Source organism: Schistocerca cancellata, chromosome 6 (genome assembly GCF_023864275.1).
Source record: "Schistocerca cancellata isolate TAMUIC-IGC-003103 chromosome 6, iqSchCanc2.1, whole genome shotgun sequence".
Taxonomy (NCBI): domain Eukaryota; kingdom Metazoa; phylum Arthropoda; class Insecta; order Orthoptera; family Acrididae; genus Schistocerca; species Schistocerca cancellata.
Genome location: NC_064631.1, coordinates 700,574,173 through 700,599,217, shown reverse-complemented (window position 1 = coordinate 700,599,217; position 25,045 = coordinate 700,574,173).

The window sequence follows — 25,045 nt, the reverse complement described above, 5'->3', positions numbered from 1 at the left end:
AAGAATAGATAATTATGCTTATTATCTATTTCAACGAACTTTAATTAACTATTTTAATAAGTAAATAAAAATCGTAACAATTAATTGTATCCTTTCTGCAGGAAGAAATCGATACTAATATTTCTGACTCAACTTACGAATATAATTCACTATCTTGAGAGATTCCATGCCCTCTATTCCATGTCACCTCTCATTTTCATCAATTTTATCAATGTTATATGTCATTGCACGGTGGTAACAGACCGAATGATGTTATTGTAATGAGAGTATTTGTACTGCTCAAAATACTTTTCACTTGATTTCTATTTACGTTGGATTACTTCCCTGGGTAGCCTGTGCGAGAAGAGCGTCGGAGGACGTTGCACACTGCGTTTCTGACTGTTGGCTGCACTTCTGCGAATACTGACAAGGGAACCTCCCCATCGCACCCCCTTCAGATTTAGTTATAAGTTGGCACAGTGGATAGGCCTTGAAAAACTGAACACAGATCAAACGAGAAAACAGGAAGAAGTTGTGTGGAGCTGTGAATAAATAAGCAAAATATACAAACTGAGTAGTCCATGTGGAACATAGGCAACAACAAGGAAACAGTAAGCTCACGGTTGCCGTGGTCCCGTGGTTAGCGTGAGCAGCTGCGGAACGAGAGGTCCTTGGTTCAAGCCGCCGGCACGGTAGCTCAGCGTGTTCGGTCAGAGGGTTACGTACCCGCTGTAATAAAAAAACTGAGTTAATCGATCATCAACGAACTTCGTCGGATGTCTTACGACGTCCGCCCCGAGCAGATACAACGAACAAAAGCGAACAAAATGATTTTAAAAAAAAAAAGCCTTCCCTCGGGTGAAAATTTTAACATTTTATTTTCAGTTTATGTGACATACTCTTATGTTTTCATCACTTTTTTGGAGTGATTATCACATCCACAAGGAAACCTAAATCGGGCAAGGTAGAAGAATCTTTTTACCCATTCGCCAAGTGTACAAGTTAGGTGAGTCGACAACATATTCCTGTCATGTGACCCACATGCCGTCACCAGTGTCGTATAGAATATATCAGACGTGTTTTCCTGTGGATGAATCGGTTGACCTATGACCTGGCGATCACATGTTTTCGGTTCCCATTGGAGAGGCACGTCACACGGTTTTGCGGTGCGGTCGCAAAACACAGACACTAAACTTAATATAGTGAACAGAGACGTCAATTAACGAATGGACAGATCATAACTTTGAGAAAATAAAGAAAACTTTTCACCCGAGGGAAGACTTAAACCAAGGACCTCTTATTCCGCAGCTGCTCACGCTAACCACGAGACCTCGGTACTCCTTAGCTCACACTGTCCTTGATGTTGCCTATCTTGCACATGGACTACTCAGTTTGTATATTTTGCTTATTTTTTCATAGTTCCACACAACTTCTTCCTGTTTTATCGATTGATCTGTGTTTAGCTTTTCAAGGCCTATCGAATGTGCCAACCTATACCTAAATCTGAGGGGGGTGCGATGGGGAGGTTCCCTTGTGAGAGAGTCGTACAATGGGCCTAAGCGCCTGGCGGAACGCCTGACGTCGGTCGAGTTTCACCTGTTGTATGCAGGGCGAAACAACCTGTTAGACTTCTGAGTGTCGCCGCAGTTTATGTGTTTACCATTCCAGCGCGTCCGGAACAAAGACTCCTGGCACCGACTGACTGCATTGTCATCTTTGATTCTCAGAATACTTGTGGACTGTGCCCTGCTTGGTGCGACTGCCTGGCACCGGATGGCCGGTGGTCTAGGCAGGTTGTTTTCGTAGCCTGTCAAACAGCAAGTTCAGTGCCCTCAGCTGAATAACAGAGGCATGACTGGTCAACTTAAACTGAGGCTAGATGACGTCATAAAGCCCTGGTCGAAGTTGGAGGGAACCGCCGCTATTGTCGAGAATCATGTTCCGATAGAGTGTGGGGGAATATTGGAATCAGAACTGAATGGTGCTTCGCGGGTTTCGAGGAGGGGTAGGGAGTTGAGAAATGTTGGCTTCGCTCTTGCGTTGTGTGGGCGCATGCTTACCGGGATCTGATCTTCGTCGGAGTCGGATGGTCTTTCGACGTAGTCGCACTTTTTTCGGCAGAACTTACAGTTCTCGGACAGCTTTCGAGGACAGGTGTTGAAACAGAGTTGCTGCACACCTGAAGTCGGCGCCTACATCATCAGAAAGCTGCCTACCGACGACCAGCTACAAATTTCAGGATTGGTGAAGTACTTTGCGGCTCCGGCATTGTAGGACCTATCAATTTTACGAGGTGCATTCAAGTTCTAAGGCCTCCCATTTTTTTTCTAATTAACTACTCACCCGAAATTGATGAAACTGGCATTACGTCTCGACGTAATCGCCCTGCAGACGTACGCATTTTTCACAACGCTGACGTCATGATTCCATGGCAGCGGCGAATGCTTCTTTAGGAGTCTGTTTTGACCACTGGAAAATCGCTGAGGCAATAGCAGCACGGCTGGTGAATGTGCGGCCACGGAGAGTGTCATTCATTGTTGGAAAAAGACAAAAGTCACTAGGAGCCAGGTCAGGTGAGTAGAGTGCATGAGGAATCACTTAAAAGTTGTTTTCACGAAGAAACTGTTGCGTAACGTTAGGTCGATGTGCGGGTGCGTTGTCTTGGCGAAACAGCACACGCGCAGCCCTTCCCGGACGTTTTTGTTGCAGTGCAGGAATGAATTTGTTCTTCGAAACATTTTCGTAGGATGCACCTGTTACCGTAGTGCCCTTTGGAACGCAATGGGTAAGGATTACGCCCTCGCTGTCCCAGATCATGGACACCATCGTTTTTTGAGCAATGGCGGTTACCCGACATTTTTTTGGTGGTGGTGAATCTGTGTGCTTCCGTTGAGCTGACTGGCGCTTTGTTTCTGGATTGAAAAATGGCATCCACGTCTCATCCATTGTCACAACCGACGAAAAGAAAGTTCCATTCATGCTGTCGTTGTGCGTCAACATTGCTTGGCAACATGCCACATGGGCAGCCATGTGGTCGTCCGTCAGCATTCGTGCCACCCACCTGGATGACACTTTTCGCATTTTCAGGTCGTCATGCAGGATTGTGTGCACAGAACCCACAGAAATGCCAGCTCTGGAGGCGATCTGTTCAACAGTCATTCGGCGATCCCCCAAAACAATTATCTCCACTTTCTCGATCATGTCTTCAGACCGGCTTGTGTGAGCCCGAGGTAGTTTCGGTTTGTTGTCACACGATGTTCTGCCTTCATTTAACTGTCGCAACGACGAACGCACTTTCGACACATCCGTAACTCCATCACCACATGTCTCCTTCAACTGTCGATGAGTTTCAATTTGTTTCACACCACGCAATTTCAGAAAACGAATGATTGCACGCTGTTCATGTAAGGAAAACGTCGCCATTTTAAGTATTTAAAACAGTACTCATTCTCGCCGCCGGCGGTAAAATTCCATCTGCCGTAAGGTGCTGCCATCTCTGGGACGTATTGACAATGACCGCGGCCTCATTTTAAAACGATGCGCATGTTTCAATCTCTTTCCAGTCCAGAGAAAAAAAAGCGGAGGCCTTGGAACTTGAATGCACCTCGTAAACTGTAGTCCTCAACAGCACGCGCACTCGCTTTGCCAGAAGTCCACCTTGCCTGTTTCTCCATGTGATCCCATGTGAGCTCTCACTACTAATCGCGATGCTGCAATATGGTCAAGAGAGTAATGTTTGATTAATTAGGACCTCCAGTCATTATCGAGAAGCTATTGCATCACATAGAGTAGGAGCCCTTGTTCTTGTGCCAAGTCTTATTCGTGTAGTAGTTCAGGATACCCTATCCTTTAACCTACTGTTTGTGTCGATATTCGTGTGCCTTTATGTTCTGATGTTTAATAAATGTCATAGTAATACTTAAGCCGCATATCATTTCGTAGATAAATGCAGAATCCCTTTTCCTGTTGTTTATTATGATGAAGTTCTCTTTTTTTGTTTCTGGGTAGACCACGATGTTTATTAAATTATTATTAGTGTGCACTCCTTATTTTACCAATTTGTAGGGTCCACCATCATTTCTCTTCATTACCATTGTGTGCATAATTAATTAGTTGGTAAGTAGGGAGAGGGTAGAGTTCATGTGTCGTTCTCATTCAAAATTCCTCAGAATTAAAGAGGTACAAACTGTGTTCCAACCCGGCACCTCGCAACCTTTTCGCAGTGAAACATACTAATTTACCATCAATATTTTTCTCTCCAACCGACTTCGTTTAATAAATAAAATTGTTTCAGTAATTATACCATTTTTATGTTACAGTATTTGTTGGGTTCAAATGGTTCAAATGGCTCTGAGCACTTTGGGACTTAACTTCTTAGGTCATCAGTCCCCTAGAACTTAGAACTACTTAAACCTAACTAACCTACGGACATCACACACATCCATGCCCGAGGCAGGATTCGAACCTGCGACCGTAGCGGACACGCGGTTCCAAACTGAAGCGCTTAGAACCACACGGCCACACCGGCCGGCGTATTTGTTGGGACTCGGACTCGCTTCAGTTTCCAAGAAGATCATAGTAGTACTAAACGCAGTTCAGATTAAGGGTCCCTTATGGCACATAATGAAATCTAGTGTTTAAGTTAGTAAATTCTGTCACATTCAGTGCTCGCTAACAAATATCCAGTTCCGGTAAAATTTGCTTAGCGCCTGATGACACAATATCCAGCACCTGACACGTAACCACGAACTCAAAGCACTTCAACCTGCAATACACAAAACTCAACCATCAACCAGTTTTCCGCAAAAGGTTCCTGCACTGCTACAGACGCGAACAAAATCAGAACTTGCGCAGATTCAAATTAATCCTCAAACACAAACCATCGAATCGCAGCAGATCTGTAAGCGTCCAGTAATCTGGTTATTCCTTACTGATTCACCTACCTATTTGGACCGCTTAACTATCCTGGGAGTCATCAAGAGCTCGAATTGAGTTCAACACTGGACCTGACATGAATCGTATCTTCAAATCTCTGTCGGAACTAGTATTAATTTCTTTATAAGTCAGCTAAAAGAACCCGTTAAACAACCGTATTCTCTGGTAATCAATTAGTCAAGCTCCCACGCCGAATAACCCAACGTCATGACGTCAACCAGACTGTGCTCAGATGCAACGGACACTCGCGTTCAGACAACTCCGCGACTGCCTGACCAAAATCAAACTGCCGTCGAGACCACATTAAATTTTCAGGAACCATTAAATTTGCACAAACGAACAGCGCTAGCACCACTATTTAACAATTCAACGTTGCATCTGATGGCCGTCGGCGAATTTCTCAGGGACCAGGTGCGTTGCTATATACACTTTTCTGCCGCACAGGTTTTCAGCATTGCCTTGACCTGCAGTATATTTCTTTCTTCCTTCCATCTACAGCAACTACTACAACAATTATTTACATAAAGAAAATACGGTTTTACATACAAACAACGCGATTTAATTAAACTTAAAATGCAATTGATGCGCATCTAAGTTGGGCTGATAGCTTTACCTAACGCGACACTGACCACAAAATATTTCGGCTCGTCGGCAACTCTAATCTTTTACGTAGCCGCTGATGTGTACAAAGTTACACAGACTTCGGACTTACTCGTCTGAGTGCTTCACCATTCTTGTAAGACAGTATACATTTAATTACGGGAAGCTAGTGGGGTGCTGAAGCGACAGTATATATTATTTTATAAAGAACGCTACTCATGCCGTACCTCAACTACGCTTGCTTTGCTGTTGCTCAGCTACTGACTGCTCCACAAATACTTGAAGGATGCCATTAGAAGGCGGTGAGGTGTTGCTTGGATCCTCTGCGGTCAGCTTCCGTCGGCGTTAATGAGTCTTAATTCACAAATGAGTTGCACCCACGCGCACGAACTCCGTCAGCCTTTAATTTTTGCATTCGGTCTTTTGGCCGTGAAATACTTCTCTTGTAGGTACTGCGTTAGAAATAAACTTCCATCACTAGCATATACCTTTTATTGTGTTTCACCACGACGTAACCAAATTGCAACAGCTTCACACGTTATGCTACGTCAATGCAACAGATGCAGAAATTCGTAGGGATACACTTTAGATGGAACCGAATATCAGTCCGCAACTGTTAAAGGTCTTTTTAACCGAACGCGAACACGCACATCGTCTTATAATTTTTGAGTGTTAATTCCGCGCCTCCAGCAGAGCATATTCATCTTATTACGATATACTTAGAGATGTCTTTTCCGAACTCTAGCAAAACATCTAAATATTTTTTTACCCTTTAGGCTTCAAATTCCGTTTTTATACGAAGACAGTGCCAAAATAATCAATTTGCGTTCATTGGCTCGTAAGATTACGTGCTTTTCTGTGGAGCTCGACTGTGTGTCATTAAACGAAATAATTATCTGAATAATACTGCGGAAGAAGATTCAAGTCAAACTTTTTTAGTATTATGTTGTTTCATGTCTGGGACTAGTACAGGGTTATTACAAATGATTGAAGCGATTTCACAGCTCTACAACAACTTTATTATTTGAGATATTTTCACAGTGCTTTGCACACACATACAAAAACTCAAAAAGTTTTTTTAGGCATTCACAAATGTTCGATATGTGTCCCTTTAGTGATTCGGCAGACATCAAGCCGATAATCAAGTTCCTCCCACACTCGGCGCAGCATGTCCCCATCAATGACTTCGAAAGCATCGTTGATGCCAGCTCGCAGTTCTGGTACGTTTCTTGGTAGAGGAGGTTGAAACACTGAATCTTTCACATAACCCCACAGAAAGAAATCGCATGGGGTTAAGTCGGGAGAGCGTGGAGGCCATGACATGAATTGCTGATCATGATCTCCACCACGACCGATCTATCGGTTTTCCAATCTCTTGTTTAAGAAATGCCAAACATCACGATGGAAGTGCGGTGGAGCACCATCCTGTTGAAAGATGAAGTCGGCGCTGTCGGTCTCCAGTTGTGGCATGAGCCAATTTTCTAGCATGTCCAGATACACGTGTCCTGTAACGTTTTTTTCGCAGAAGAAAAAGGGGCCGTAAACTTTAAACCATGAGACTGCACAAAACACGTTAACTTTTGGTGAATTGCGAATTTGCTGCACGAATGCGTGAGGATTCTCTACCGCCCAGATTCGCACATTGTGTTGTTCACTTCACCATTAAGAAAAAATGTTGCTTCATCACTGAAAACAAGTTTCGCACTGAACGCATCCTCTTCCATGAGCTGTTGCAACCACGCCGAAAATTCAAAGCGTTTGACTTCGTCATCGGGTGTCAAGGCTTGTAGCAATTGTAAACGGTAAGGCTTCTGCTTTAGCCTTTCCCGTAAGATTTTCCAAACCATCAACTGTGGTACGTTTAGCTCACTGCCTGCTTTATTCGTCGACTTCCGCGGGCTACGCGTGAAACTTGCCCGCACGCGTTCAACCCTTTCTTCGCGCACTGCAGGCCGACCCGTTGATTTCCCCTTACAGAGGCATCCAGAAGCTTTAAACTGCGCATACCATCGCCGAATGGAGTTAGCAGTTGGTGGATCTTTGTTGAACTTCGTCCTGAAGTGTCGTTGCACTGTTATGACTGACTGATGTGAGTGCATTTCAAGCACGACATACGCTTTCTCGGCTCCTGTCGCCATTTTGTCTCACTGCGCTCTCGAGCGCTCTGGCTGCAGAAACCTGAAGTGCGGCTTCAGCCGAACAAAACTTTATGAGTTTTTCTACGTATCTGTAGTGTGTCGTGACCATATGTCAATGAATGGAGCTACAGTGAATTTATGATATCGCTTCAATCATTTGTAATAGCCCTGTATAATTGATCTGCTCGGAATAAGACCATAAGGCAAGTGAAAGTCTTCTTTCGTTATTTTCTTGTGGGAACTAATCAACCAAGGGTTTCACGTTCACAGATCAATATTCGCAACCTAAGCAAAGAATTATGTTCTCATACTCCAAATTTCTCTTTCCCTCTATGGAGGCTACACAGTGCAGAAAAAACAAGTATCCAGACTTCATCATTCATATGTAAGGCATATTATGACGAACACACAGAGCGCAGGAATCAATTCTGACTCTCTCTGGAATCCTCGATACATACAGCGGAGAACACTGTTCAGTATTAGAGAGACTTGACAGTTAGATAAAGTTACAGTCATTATTCAAACAGACTCGCGATTAGCATTGCAGCTCATAGCGAATCATGTTGTCAGTAATGCAAACAATTACTAGGTGTACCGGATTGCAGGGCGTATTGAGGAAACGAAGCTCCGTAGGAAGAAAATCAACATACTATGCGGAAATGGGCGCTTGGGCATCAACGCAACTACCGACACCTTCGGTGAGAATACCACAAACCGTCCGACACGACGTACGAACGTTTTCCCTGTACAGACCTTCTGCAAGAATAGCAGTGACAGATCAGAAGCTCCTCGGACAATAACTGGCATCTATCGTACCGATAAGGGAGAAATCATCATACAGCTATACTACCAAGCATCCGTGAACGACCGTGGTACTCCCGTTGGTATGTACAACAGAATACTTCTGGCTACCACGTTCTACAAATCTCTACCATCTGGTGAGCAAGATGTATGAAACAGGCGAAATACCCTCAGACTTCAAGAAGAATATAATAATTCCAATCCCAAAGAAAGCAGGTGTTGACAGATGTGAAAACACCGAACAATCAGTTTGATAAGCCACAGCTGCAAAATACTAACACGAATTCTTTACAGACGAATGGAAAAACTAGTAGAAGCCGTCCTCGGGGAAGATCAGTTTGGATTCCATAGAAATACTGGAACACGTGAGGCAATATTGACCTTACGACTTATCTTAGAAGAAAGATTAAGGAAAGGCAAACCAACGTTTCTAGCATTTGTAGACTTACAGAAAGCTTTTGACAATGTTGACTGGAATACTCTCTTTCAAATTCTAAAGGTGGCAGGGGTAAAATACAGGGAGCGAAAGGCTATTTACAATTTGTACAGAAATCAGATGGCAGTTATAAGAGTCGAGGGACATGAAAGGGAAGCAGTAGTTGGGAAGGGAGTGAGACAGGGTTGTAGCCTCTCCCCGATGTTATTCAATCTGTATATTGAGCAAGCAGTAAAGGAAACAAAAGAAAAATTCGGAGTTGGTGTTAAATCCATGAAGAAGAAATAAAAACTTTGAGGTTCGCCGATGACATTGTAATTCTGTCAGAGACAGCAAAGGACTTGGAAGAACAGTTGAACGGAATGGATGGTGTGTTGAAGGGAGGATATAAGATGGACATCAACAAAAGCAAAACGAGGATAAAGGAATGCATTCGAATTAAGTCGGGTGATGTTGAGAGTATTAGATTAGGATATGAGAAACTTAAAGTAGTAAAGGAGTTTTGCTATTTGGGGAACAAAGTAACTGATGATGGTCGAAGTAGAGAGGATATAAAATGTAGACTGGCAATGGCAAGGAAAGCGTTTCTGAAGAAGAGAAATTTGTTAACATCGAGTATATATTTAAGTGTCAGGAAGTCATTTCTGAAAGTATTTGTATGGAGTGTAGCCATGTAAGGAAGTGAAACATGGACGGTTAATAGTTTGGACAAGAAGAGAATAGAAGCTTTCGAAATGTGGTGCTACAGAAGAATGCTGAAGATTAGATGGGTAGATCACATAGCTAATGAGGAAGTATTGAATAGGATTGGGGAGAAGAGACGTATGTGGCACAACTTGACCAGAAGAAGGGATCGGTTGGTAGGACATGTTCTGAGGCATCAAGGGATCACCAATTTAGTATTGGAGGGCAGCGTGGAGGGTAAAAATCGTAGGGGGAGACCAAGACATGAATACACTAAGCAGATTCAGAAGGATGTAGGTTGCAGTAGGTACTGGGAGATGAAGAAGCTTGTACAGGATAGAGTAGCATGGAGAGCTGCATCAAACCAGTCTCAGGACTGAAGACCACAACAACAACAAACCACGATCCGCCTCGGCTTTAACCACCCAAGGTACTGACTGCGGGCGAAAACCAATTCACTACCCTGCTTAGCGCTTCCCATCGGAATAACACTATACTTACACAACGATGAATGTGTCACTACATAAAACGTATGGGGAGTTTTGCTGCCAAGTCATGTACGCCCAGTTCGGGTGTGAAGTCAAGCGCCGTCGACGCCAGTCGGGAACGTTAGAGCAGAGAGGGCTGAGAAGGAGACGTCAGCCAAAACATGCTGATCGACACCTCTCCAGGACAACAACGCGACGGCAGGGCCCTCTACACGAAGAGAATCTAAGCGCTGCACCTGACTGACCACAAGCCAGATCTCCGATTTATACAGAAGCGTCTAGACCAACGACCTGGGCAGACGCAACGACTGCAATACTTCACTTGTTTTGGAACTGTATATACCGAAAGGACATGGTTTATTTTGCATGCCGCCCTTCGTTTGCGACACATCTGTATGTCTCGAAGTAAGTATTGTCATTTATTTTCTGTAATAAAACTCATTAATACGATTTGCTTGAATTGTTGTCTAGCTATCCGAGAAAGCAGGTTTACTAATATCCCATATTTGACGAGTAGGCAGGATACAACACGTCCAAAACTGAACTTACCTAGAATAGGAAATTTAAAGTTAGCAGTTCATAATAATGTGTTTTTGGAGTTAATTAGATAAGGTCGATAAATTGTAAACATAATCTTTCTATCAAAATATGTAAATGTGTCCTTCAAAAGCTTTACCTAACTCAAAGATAAAGCTTCCAGAATAATTATCTTAAAAGAATGGTTTGGGAAGGGGAAAGAAGTAAAAAGTGACAACTTACTCGAAAAGGAGAATTGTTTTTTATTGTCAAAAAGTACCAACAAAAGGAAATTTTAAAAACGCAAAGCGAACATTCAGGCAATGTATGTTCTCATGTTGTTATCGTTTTATCAAGTAGTTTGTAACTTTTTAAACGTTGCTACGACCACATTGTAAACATACATATAAATGGCTAGGGGGTATGAAGTTCAATAGGCCCGCAATTTTTCTTCTTCGCTTCTGCGATGAATATTCCATTAGCGACGTCTGAAACCGGCGTATACCAAAGCTCACTGACAGGCACCCAGTGCTGCTGATAGAAGGACGCTTTTTATCAAACCAGACTACTGGAACGCAACCCTTGACATTCAGCGTTCTATGTTCCACGCCCTTTACTGTACTTGATATGACACAGTTTCAGCGAATTGCTTTCTGTACCAGCGGTTTTTCTCTTCTTCGAGGCACACTCCTGAAGGTCTTTGTCAGAAACACAGAATGTAGCATTTCATAAAACCATAAACATAATCGTTATCACGCAGTCGTAGCAGACCAGCCTGTCACGAGCATTCGGACGTAAACCACTCGACTGCCAAGGCGCTCAGCAGTTTCGTTCAGTTTTAGCCAACTTGTCATAGAACGATTTGTCTGTCTAGCAGCGATAAGTATTGCCAGCCGAGTTTTCAGTTTCTGTGATTTACATCACCTGGCAGCTAACCCACCGTACATAAACAGAGTGCACAAAAGTCATGGGACAGGAATACGTACATATACAGATGGCGATAACATCGCGTACACAAGGTATAAAAGACCAGTTGTTTAACGGAGTTGTCATTTACACTCAGCTGATTCATAAGAAAAGATATCCGAGGTGATTTTGGCCCCACGACGGGAATTAACAGACTTTTAACCCGGAATGGTAGTTGGTGCTGGAAGCATTGGACATCACATTTCGGAAATCGTTAGGGTATTCAATATTCCGCGATCTACAGTATCAAGAATGTGCCGAGAATGCTAACTAACACGCATTACCCCTCTCCACGTACAACGCAGTGTCCGACAGCTTTCACTTAACGACCGAGGGTAACAGCGTTTGCGTAGAGTTGTTAGTGCTGCAACGCTGCATGAAGTAACCCCAGAAATTAGTGTGGGGTGTACAACAAACGCATCTGTTAGGACAGTGGTGCGAAATTCGGTGATAATGCGCTATGGCAGCAGACAACCTACGTGAATGGTTTTGCTAATAGCACAACATCGCCTGCACCGCCTTTCGTGGCCCCGTGGCCATGTCGGTTGGACCCTAGACAACTGGAAAACCGTGACCTACTTAGTTGGGGCCCTATTTAAGTTTGTAACAGCTGACTGACACACAGGGTCTAATGTTAGCGTCTTTGATTAGTAATTAAAATGTCCTCGGACCCGCGTTCGGAAGCCTCCACGGCTTAAAATTTCATTAATAATCAGCTCTGGCGTCCACAGATTTCAGGCGTAAGAAGTCAGCCTCAGTCTGCCAACGGCCTTATCAAAGAGAGCGGAAGAGCGGACAGAAGTGCACGGCATTCTCTTTTCCTTGGGATGGGAAACTGCCCCTAAAGGCGTAAGAATCAGCTATGGTCAACATCATGAGGGTGCGAGGCCGATAGAAACCATTGCATTAAAGACACATATCGTGTATCTACACGACATGTGGCCTGTAATTGAAAAAGTGTCATGATGATTTGTCCATTGGCAAAGGATACCGAAATAGTCTTCCATTCGGATCTCCGGGAGGGGGCTGGTAAGTGGGAGGTGACCATGAAAAAAAGATGAATAACTAACGAAAGGATAACACTCTACGAGTCGGGGGGTGCTATGTCATAAGTTCGAACGTGATAGGGAAGCTAGAAAATCTGAAAAGGGAAAGGCAATGGCTGAGTCTAGACAGAGTAGATGTCAGTGAAGTTAAATGAACAGAAGACAAAGATTTCTGATTAGATTATGTAATATCAGCAGTAGCAGAAAATGGTATAACGAGAATGGGATTCATTATGAATAGGGAGACACGGCAGAGAGCATGTTACTGCGAGCAGTTCAGTGACAGCGTTGTTCTTAACAGAATCGATAGCAAACCAACACCGACAATGATAGTTCAGGTATACCTGTCGACGTCGAAGCTGAAGATGAAGACATCGAGAAAGTATATGAGGGTATTGAAGGAGTAAAACAGTACCTAAAGGGATATGAGAATCTAATAGTCACGGTGGACCGGAATGAAGTTGTAGGGTAAGGAGTAGAAGAAGAGGTTACAGGAGAATATGGGCTTGGGACAAGGAATGAGAGAGGAGAAAGGCTAATTGAGTTCTGTAATAAACTTCAGCTAGTAATAGTGAATACTCTGATGAGGATCCACAAGATGAGGACGTATACTTAGAAAAGGTCTGGTAGTACAGGATGATTTCTCTTAGATTACATTATGCTGAGACAGAGATTCCGAAATCAGATACTGGATTGTAAGGCGTACCCAGGAGCAGATACAGACGCAGGTCGCAATGTAGCATTGATGACGAGTAAGCTGAAGGTTATGAAATTAGTCAGGGAGAATCAAAATGCAAAGTAGTGGGACACGGAAGTCCTAAGAAATGACGAGATACGGTTGAAGTTCTCTAAGGCTGTAGATACAACGATAAGGAATAGCTCAGTAGACAATACAGTTGAAGAGAAATTGACATCTCTAAGAAGGGCAATCATAGAAGCTGGAAAGAAAAACACAGGCACAACTGTTAAGAAGTCATAGGTAACAGAAGTGATATTTCTGGTGATCAGTGAAACAGAAAAGTACAAAAATGTTCAGGGCAATTCAGGAATATAGAAATACAAGTTTCTGGGGAATGAAATAAATAGGAAGTATAGGGAAGCTAAGACGAAATGGCTGCATGAAAAATGTGAAGACATTGAAAAAGAAATGATCGCCGGAAGGACTGACTCATCGTATAGGAAAGTTAAACCAGCCATCGGTGAAATTAAAAGCGAGGGTGGTAACATAAAGAATGCAACGAGAATTGCACTGTGAAATACGGAGGAGAGAGCGAGTAGGTGGAAACAGTACATTGAAGGCCTCTCTGAGGCGGAAGATTTGTCTGATGTGATAGATGAAGAAACAGGAGTCGATTTAGAAGAGATGGGGGTTTAGTAGGAGATACAGAATTTTAGAGAGCTTCGGAAGACTTAAGATCAAATAATGCAGAAGGGACTCATGACATTCCACAAGAATTTCTAAAATCACTGGGGGAAGTGGCAACGAAAAGACTAGGCACGTTGGTGTGTGGTATGTATGTCTGGCAACATGCCATCTGACTTTCGGAACGATATCAACCACAATATTCAGAAGACTGCCAGAACTGACAAGTGCGAGAATTCTCGCACAATTAGTTTAACAGCTCGTGCATCCAAGTTTCTGACAAGAACAATATACAGAAGAAAGCAAAACGAAATTGAGCTTGTGTTAGGGGGCTTTAGGAAAGGCAAAACGTAATTCCATCCCTGCGGTTTATAATGGAAGCAACACTAAAGAAAAATGAAGACACGTTCATAGAATCTGTCGACCTGGAAAAAGCATTCGACAATGTAAAATTTTTCAAGGGTTTCGAAATTCTGAGATTATTAGGGGTAAACTGTAGGGAGAGACGGGTAACGCACAATATGTACAAGAGCCAAGAGGGAAAGATAAGAGTGGATGATCAAGAACGTAGTGCTCCGATTGAAAGGGGTGTAAGACAGGGATGTAATATTTCCCCCTACCGTTGAGTCTGTACATGGAAAAGCAATGACGGAAGTAAAAGAAATGTTCAGGAGGGGAATTGAAATTGAACGTGAAACGATATCAATGATACGATTCGCTAATGACATTCCTATCCTGAGTGAAAGTGAAGAAGAATGGAATGAACAATCTAACGAGTACGGAATATGGATTGAGAGTAAATCGAAGATAGACGAAGGTAATGAGAAGTAGCAGAAATGAGAACAGCGAAAAACTTAACATCAGGATTGATGGTCACGAAGTAGATGAAGTTAAGGAATTCTTCTACATAGGCAGTAAAATAACCAATGACGGACGGATCAAGGAGGACATCAAGAGCAGACTAGCTATGGCAGAAAAGGCATTCCTCGTCAAGAGAAGTCTACTAATATCAAATATCGGCCTTAATTCGAGGACGAAATTTCTGAGAATGTACGTCTGGAGTACAGCATTATGTGGTAGTGGAGCATGGACTGTGGGAAAACCAAAACAGAAGAGAATACAAGCATCTGCGATGTGGTGCTACAGACGAATGTTAAAAATTACGTGGACTGATAAGATAGGGAATGAGGAGGTTCTGTGCAGAATCGGGGTGGAAAGGATCATGTGGAAAACACTGACGAGGATAAGGGACAGAATGATAGGAAATCTGTCAAGACATCAGTGGATGACTTTCATGATACAAGCTGGAGCCGTAGAGGGCAAAAACTGTAGAGGGAAACAGAGATTGGAACACATGCAGGAAATAATTGAGAACGCAGGTTGCAAGTGCTACTGTGAGATAAAGAGGATGTCACGATGTCACAGGAGAGAAATTCGTGCCGGTCTGCATCAATCTAGTCAGAAAAATAAAAAATAAAAAAAGAGCCGATGTTGAGTTCGAGTGTTGCGCATATCCCACGAAGCCATGGATCTCAGTTGTCAACAATGCACTTTGCAAGCTGATGACGGCTCCATAATGGCGTGGGCTGTATTTACATGGAATGGACTAGATCTTCTGGTCCAACTGAACCCATCACTCACATCAAGTGGTTATATTCTGCTACTTGCAGACTATTTGGCGCTATTCATGAACTTCATGTTTCCACAGAGGAATGGAATTTTTATGAATGACAGTGCGCCATGTTACCGAGCCAAAATTTTTCGTGATTCGTTAGACGAACATTCTTGGCAGCTCGAGCCACTTATTTGGCCACCAAGATCGCCCGACACGATTCCTACCGAACATTTATGGGACCTAATCTAGCGGTCATTTCAGGCATAAATTGCTTCAAGGTTACATTTCCGCACTTGTGGTCGACTGTATAGAGAGCATGCCTCAGTGTTTCTCCATGGGACTTAGAACGACCTGTTGAGTTCATGGAACGCCCACCTAATGTACTCTGCCCCGGACAAAATGAGGTCCAACATGATATTGTGAGCTATCCCATGACCTTAGTCACCTACATTTAAAACTTCAAACGAATAACTGCTGTAGAGCTATAGCTGAAAATTGAAACCTATCAAACAACGACCATCACCAAAGCAAAGAGTATCAGAGATATTATTTTGTTTCTATATTTGAGCTACAGAAAATACGTTCAGAAGAAACATTTCTGAGGGTCAGGAATTTAATTACCATTGAACTCGTTTAAGTGTTCAGATAAAGCTGGAAGATAAAGATAGAGTGTTGCATTCTTACGAAAGCTGTTATGTCCTAGCTCTGCGTATTGTATGTCCGTCTGTGATGGTAAGGTGCGTACATGCTATTATTGAGTGTAGTTTCCTGCGGCTCTGCAAATGACAATTTGATTGTCAAGAACCATTCCTGCTCCGTTTTTCTATAGAACGTAGCTACAGTGCTTTTGTTTAATTGAAGAGAGGAGGAAGAGGAAGAATGCAGCAGACGAAACTGAATACAAACGTCTGTCAATGAAATTAACAGAAAATGTAAAATGGCAAAGCAGGGGTGGAAAGAGACTTGTATGGACATTAATTCTCCGATAGCCGCTCCCCTTAGTCTCCCATCTATAGTGGTATTGTACCTGTGAGCTTCTTCATAAATTTTTATCAGTAAAAAGGTTTCGAAACGCCTGGGTGCTTTCTAAGTCAATGGATAAATTACGAAACAACGACTTAAATGCATACAATAACCTTCACTGCATTCTAAAGTGAACCAAAAAATAAGTACCGCTGAATTACTGACATCTGACTGCGAGAGAAACCCTGAAGCGTGTGCGGCTGCTGTTACGTTAAGAGCTCAAATGACAAGCCGGTACTGATCAGCGAAGGGAAGATGGGCATATGGAAGGAATACACAAAGGTCTTTTCAACGTAAGAATATTTTAAGACAATATTTTAGCTAGAGAAGAGGAAGTCGGTGAGGATGGGGTGCGTGATAGAATATTGAAAGAAGAATTTGACAGAGCGCTGGTAGACGTACGAGAATGTGGAAACAAGGCCTCTGGGAGCAGACGACAATTCCCGGAGAATTAATATGATTCTAGGCAGAACCGGCGTTGAAACAAACATTCCACCGCCGTATGCAAGGCGTAGTATCCTTTGAATTCAAGAAGAATCTTACGTTCCCTGTTCCTAAGAATACCACTACTGACAGGTGTGAATAAGACCGAACCATCAGTTCATAGCTCTAAAATAATGACAGGAATTATTTACAGAAGAATGGAAAAACTGCTAGAAGTCTCCCTCGGGCAAGATGAGTTTCTGCTACACGAAAATGTAGGAACGATTCGAGGCTGTTCTGATCTTACGACTAACCTTCGAAGATAGGTTGAAGAAAGGCAGATCCACGTTTACAGCATTTGGAAATTTAAAGAAAGCTTTTGGCAATATTGATTGGACTGCACTAAATGAAATTTTGAAAATAGTAGGAATAAAACAGAGGGCGGAAGGGTATTAACAAATTGTGAAAAAACCGGACTTCAGTTATATGTGTCGAATTTTCTGACACTCCCTTCGTGACTACAAGTTAGTGTTATCCTTTTAGAGGACTTTCATCACACAACTAGTTGGTTTTATGCAATCGAGCTATTAGTTTCGTCTCTGACACACATATTATTTTTTACGGAGAATATAGGTAATAAAGCAGTATCTGGAAGTAAATTTATTTTGCAGCTGCAGTTGTTTGTAGCCAGATTAAGATATCTCATTGGTGCAGATCGAACATATAATTTAGAATAAGTATTAATAACCCTTAGGCTTTCGGGTTTCATCGGATAAAATACAGACTTCCAAGTATTTATCACAGGAGAATACAGGTTTCCAAAATCAATAACGGGTTTTATATATCTCACTACAGAGAAGTACCAACAGACCAGCAAAACCTCTCGCTCACAATAATCTTTGCTAACTCAACTGTTTTGAGAGAATATTACTCTTATGATAACTGTTGAAGTAATGAGGAAATTTATTTATAGAATAAGGCGCTCTGTCACTTAAATATCATATAACAACAGAGTTCGAACACTCGGAAATCAGAAATGCATTATAAAAATGGCACCCTTGGTGTCAATGGCGTTATAACGGACGATTTCCAAACAGAGAGGGGCGGCATGTTAGCTGCTTTCTTCTAGGAGTAAATTTTGTCCAGATTACACAATCTAAGTAAAGCAGTAATTGTATAAGTTGTATATTGATTTTAGTCATGTCTTAAGCATTTCAGCTGTAATTATTTACAAAATCAAATAATCCTTTAATAAATAGATTCAACATAAATAACACTCATATTAATAAAGTCAATAGCTATCTTCTTACACACGAAGGTCTAATTTCATAAATGTATTTGATCACTGTAAACAAGATACTAAACAAGATACTGAGTTGTGCATTTTTGCAGGTCTAAAGATAGAATACGTAACTTTTAGGCGACAACGCGTTGAGCTGCGTCAGTGAAGGCGTTCATTAGTATTGTGCAAGGGTGCCTCAGCATACAGATTGTAATGATTTAATTCTTGTTTTCACAATCAGACATCATACAGCATTGTACAATGAGCTGGTAACGCGTCCATCCTAGGCTCATTTCTCGTAAATTTTCGGAACATTTCACTTCGGGTCTACTTCAAGATGTCGACAGTCTAAAGGAAAGCGAATGAGAGGTCACTGCTAATTTCTAGTGGTGCTGTCTATGCGCCTTTATGCCTTTTGCTTCATCGAGTGAACCACCTCCCATACCGACAGGAAATTCGCTCCATATTTTCATTCCCTAATCATACATTTCAAACTTTCGATCCTTATGCATAATCAGTAACTGAACCACCGGTTTTTCGTACATAAGTCACAAACAAAAAATGTTCATCATTAGTAAAAATAGTAAAAAATATTTACGATTGTGGACACATAATAATAATACAAGAAAAAATATGTTAATGGCGCAAAGTGTTGGTGTTACAGGAATATGAAAAGGAAGCAGTGATCGAGAAGACAGTGAGACAGTGTTGGAACATGTTAATGATGTTATTCAGTGTGTTCAGTGAGCAAGTATTAAAATAAACCAAGAAGAAATTTGGAAACAAAAACAGTTGAGGGAGAAATAGAGACCAGTAATTCTGCCGACGACACTATAGGAAAAAGGACTTTTGGATGATCAGTTGGTTGCGGTGGACAGTGTTATCAAAAGAGGATGTAAGATGAGCACAAACGAAAGCAAAACAATTGCAATGTAATGTACCGAATAATGTCAGATTATGCTAACAGAGCTATATTATGAAATGAAAAACTATGTGCAGTTGATGATTTTTGCTGTTTCGAAAGCACAATAACCCACGACAGCCAAAGTCGAGAACATCAAATGCACGCGAGCCTCTCGTCGCTGCTCGTTATCCGAATTGCTGGCGCCGAACGTAATTAGCCAAAACTGCTAACATGAAATTTCATTAGCAGAGTACACGAGAGCTCGTAGCGTTAAACTACGGTACTGTAGCTTATTAATTTGCCCGTCTACTTCGATGAAAACATCATTAAATGCGAAATACATTAACTGATATTATGTATTTCTTAGTACTAATTTATGTTCGAGATTTCAGTTACAGGGATACGAATACTATTAGTGGCTGCTGAGAGTTATTTTCTCTTACTGGCTACCAATTTTTAACTAGAATGGAATGGAAGGAGTTCTCGAGGAGAAATGGTTTTCAGTTAGACTTGAAACTTATTTTTCTACCTGTCAGACAATGTTATTCGGCAACCGACAAAAGAGTTTTCTTGCTGAATACTGGGCTCCTTTCTGAGCCACAAACAACTTTGATAATGGGTCATAAACGTCACTTTCCTCTCTATTGTTATAAGTGTGGACATCATTGTCCTTTATCTCGTGATGGTTCAATTAAAACATCTAGCTCCTTGAACTAATAACTAAATGACGTCCGTAGGTGAACAACACTTATTATTCTTCCTCATCGCATTTTGGTAATCAATGCTTTCTTCTTGTGATGAGATAGCACAGAAAATTATTTCATATGTTGGGTGGAGATATGCACAATGTGAATGCAGGCTGATTCATTTGTTTCCAGCAACTATTCGAAGAGCAGAAGCAGCCTAACTAGGTTGTTCGAGAAGCTCAGTAATGTGCTTCTTTTATTTCAAGTTTTCAACAGTATGTACACCCATATATTTGGATCATTTTCCCGTATTTACTGGCTCCTGTTCATGTGTTACATCAGTAGATAGAAGTGCTCTGTTTGTTGTTCAGAGGTGATTATCCTGTTGTTTTTTTTTTAACCGTCTGGCCACCAAGAGCTGTTGCAGGACGAATTGTTTCACGGATCCAGTTATATGGCTCCTTCCGTGTATAGTGATTTTACGACTATGACGAGTGGGGCCTGAAGATGGCATCAATGTATCGCCGAAACTGGTAGCACATAGAAGTTCATAAAATAAAATAAATTTCTACAATGCATACGGCTTTATTACATGCACCCGTCGTCCCACGATCCATAATGGATCAACGAAGAAGAGTATTGCTTTTAATTTCAATCTCGTTGGCTGTATTATTTATTTAATGACATTTATACTTTCGGACATTTAACGACTTTCGTTAAAGTATTAAATTATTTAGTCTAGTATAGAAGTAACATTGGATCTTTACTTACTCTGACACTTTTATAAAGCTCCCATTGCCTCTTTTATGAGAATTTAATCCTCTTTGTTATCCATGCTTACTTACTTTTTCATGGATCGCCTAGAATCCGTATTAGTAAAGCAATTTTCAAATACTGACACAAATTTACTACGCAATAAACTGAATTTGGCATTAGCATCTCTTTCAACCTATAACTCATCACAAACCACCTCTTTTTATTCTTGAATCACTGTATCATATTTCCAGAATGAGATTTTCACTCTGCAGCGGAGTGTGCGCTGACATGAAACTTCCTGGCAGATTAAAACCGTGTGCCCGACCGAGACTCGAACTTGGGACCTTTGCCTTTCTTGCTCTACCATCTGAGCTACCGAAGCACGACTCACGTCCGGTACTCACAGCTTTACTTCTGCCAGTACCTCGTCTCCTACCTTCCAAACTTTACAGAAGCTCTCCTGCGAACCTTGCAGAACTAGCACTCCTGAAAGAAAGGATATTGCGGAGACATGGCTTAGCCACAGCCTGGGGGATGTTTCCAGAATGAGATTTTCACTCTGCAGCGGAGTGTGCGCTGACATGAAACTTCCTGGCAGATTAAAACTGTGTGCCCGACCGAGACTCGAACTCGGGACCTTTGCCTTTCGCGGGCAAGTGGTAGAGCACTTGCCCGCGAAAGGCAAAGGTCCCGAGTTCGAGTCTCGGTCGGGCACACAGTTTTAATCTGCCAGGAAGTTTCACTGTATCATATTGTCATTACTGACTGTAACTGCTTTGTATGAATCTTCTTCATGGCTATAAGGTGACGTGTTATTTGCTTCCACTAACGTTTTCATTTTTTTTTACACGTCAAGTTCCATATGTGTAAAACTAAGGAGCAATTCTCCAAAGTCATGGAAAGTGTCAGTACAAAAAATTACTACATAAAAGTAAGAACAGATAAAAATAAAATGTTTATGAACCCAAAAAATGTTAAGCCACTAGCATAAGTAAACGCAATCAGCAATTTAACATAAGAATCAGCTTAATTTTTCAAGGAACTCCTCAACAAAATGCAAGGCGTGGCCCACGAGAAAGCTCTTCAGTTTGGATTTGAAAACGCGTGGATTACCGCGAAGAATTCTTGTGGTGGCTTATTGAAGATGGATGCAGCTGTACACTGCACACCTTTCTGCGCAGAAGTTAAGTGTGTCCGATCGAAATGCAGATTCGATTTCTGCTGAGTATTAACTGAATGAAAGCTGCTTATTCTTTGGAATAAGCTGATATTGTTAACAGGAAACGACAGTAAAGAACGTATATATTGAGAGGTCATTTCCAAAATACCCAGACTAGTGAGCAGGGGTCGATAATATGTTCGCGAACTTACACCACTTATTGCCCAAACCGCGAGTACATAAAGCCAAAAACATCCATTTGGAATGGGAAGAGTTACCACAAAATATAACACCATATGACATAAGTGAATGAAAATAAGCAAAGAAGACTAATTTTCGTGTCGAATGATCAGTTATTTCAGATACAATTCGAATAGTGAAAATGGGAGAATTAAGTCTAAGATTTTGAATGTGGGCTTTCCACGATAGTTTACTATCCATCTGAACACCTAGAAATTGGAGCTGTTCAGTTTCACTAATTATAAAACTGAGTCGTACTGTGATTTACTGTGAGTCTATTTTCCACAAGCCATGAACATATGTCGTGATCTGCACTATTTGAAACCGAGCCATTGTTGTGCACAACATCCTTTACTACCAAGCTAGTGTCATCAGAAAACTGAAATATTTTAGTTATTTGTAATAATAGATGGTATATCATTTAAATAATTAAGGAACAGGAGCGGCCCCAACATTGATCCCCGTTTGACCATATCTCACTCAGACTCCACGTCTCAGCCATTTTACCACTGTGAATAATTGCTTTTGCTGCCTGTTTTAAAGTAAGAGGTGAACCAATTGTGAGCTACTCACCGTATTCCGTAATGGTCCAACTTCTGGAGCAATATTTTGTGATCAACACAATCAAACGCCTTAGTTATATCAAAAAATACGCCTAGCGTCCGAAACCTTTTGTTTAACCAATCCAGTACCTCACAGAGAAAAGAGATATACCATTTTCAGTTGTTAAACGACTTTTAAACCGGAACTGTTCCTTTGACAGCAAATTATATGGTATAAAGTGATCAATTATCCTTATGCACGGCCTTTTCAATAACTTTAGCAAAAAATGATGGCATAGAAATAGGTCTAAAATTGTCTACATATCCCTTTCTCCTTTTTTGTGTAGCGGCTTTACTAATGAGTACTTTAATCGTTCAGGAAACTGACCATTCCGAAAGGACAAATTATTAATACGGCTAAGTACAAGGCTAAAATGTGCAGCACTCCATCATATCCACGAGAGTCCTTAGTCTTTAGTGACTGAATTATTGACTTAATGTCCTCCTTGCCTGTGTCACAGAGGGGTATTTCAAACATCAGTATTGGAAAGGCATTTGCCAAGAGAGTTAGATGATTCCCGATAGAAACTAAATTATTATTTAGTTCATCAGCAATGTTCAGAAAATTACTGTTAAATACTGTATATATAACAGATTTATCAGTAACAGAAATATTTTTATTACGTCCACCTTGTGATGCTGACAAGACATATCCTTGACAACTGACAATATGGTTTTAATTTTATCCTGTGAGTTAGCTGTTCTGTTTGGGTACCACGTACTCTTTGCCTTCCTAATAACATTTTAAGAACATTACAATACTGTCTGCAATGGGCTGTTGTAGCTTGATTGTGACTACTTCTACATTTTGTTATAATTCCCACTTTGTTCTACATGATATCCTTATCCCACTTGTCAACCATCCAGACTGCCTTTTACTGCTAGAAACCCGTTTAGAACGTTCTAACGGAAACAAAGTCTCAAAGAGAGTGAGAAATGAGTTCTGGAAAGCATTATATTCGTCATCTGTGTCATCGGAACTAAAAACGTCCTGCCACTCTTGTTCCTTGACAAGGTTTAAAAAACTCTCTATTGCCGTTGGACTGACTTTCCTACACAGTTCTTAATTATATGTGACATCTGTTTGAGTACAAAAGCCTTTTAGTGCTAGAATTTGTGCCTCATGGATTGAAAGGCCATTCACCCTTTTAATAACAGAACGCACATCTAGTAATGAAGAATGAATGGAAATACTGTCTATGGCTGTGCTACTATTCCCCTGCACTCTAGTTGGAAAAAGCTGTCTGCATCAGTTCGTATGAATTTATAAAATCTATCATCATCCTTTTTCTTGCTCAATCATGTACAAAATTAATATTGAAGTCACCACTATTACTAAGGTCTGGTACATACTGTAAAGTATACTTGAAAAAAGAGACAGCATTGGTCGTATATTTTTTACTATCGCAAAATCGATTTTCTGTCACTGAGTGACCATCTTCAGTGCTATATTGTATAACTTAAATTTGGATGCACTGTTGTCACTAAGCTTACGGCAATCACATAGGTCTATGTGATTGCCGTAAGCTTAGTGACAACAGTGCATCCTAATTTAAGTTGTACAATATAGCACTGAAGATGGTCACTCAGTGACAGAAAATCGATTTTGCGATAGTAAAAAATATACGACCAATGCTGTCTCTTTTTTCAAGTATACCTGTTATCTGGTCATAGTGCACAGGACAACATGAAGTCGCCAATCAATTACTGTAAAGTGATTCAAGAACCCTGTCTAGCTTGAGCAGAAATGCTCAGAAGTCAGAGTAAGGGGACCAATAAACAACAAAAATTAGAAGTTAAGTGTCACTAAATTCAACTGCCTCTGCACAATATTCAAATATCTGTTCAGTGCAGTACCGTGATACGTCTATGGACTTCAATAGAATACTATTTTCAGGTACATGGCCACTCCCACACTCTGCAAGTAATACTGTGATAATCAGCAGCTGATCAGTATCCTGGTAAAGGGAGCCTCTGAATTGGCAAAGTGTTTAAGTGGTGCTCTGATATACCTATAATTTCAGAGTCAACATCTATAAGCATTTCATTCACTTTATCTCTAATACCCCTTATATTTTGATGAAGTATGACAATTACTTGTCTACTTGTGTACATGACTACCTCTGAAGGTGATTCGTTAGTTAGAGGGGCTTCCTTTAAGCAAGTATACCTATGAGCTGACTTCAGTTAAAAAAAGGTGCAGCTCTAACAACACTACTACAGGAGTTTTTCCGTGAGTGATCCCACCACCACCCACTACACCGTCACCTGTAATCTTGGCCACACTCCCCTTCCCATACTTAACGAGGTGAGGCCGTGTCTAGTGAAACCCAATCTACTGACAGACTCAACTGGCACCACTGCAATGTGACCCATGTCCTCTGCCATCAGTGCCTTCTTCAG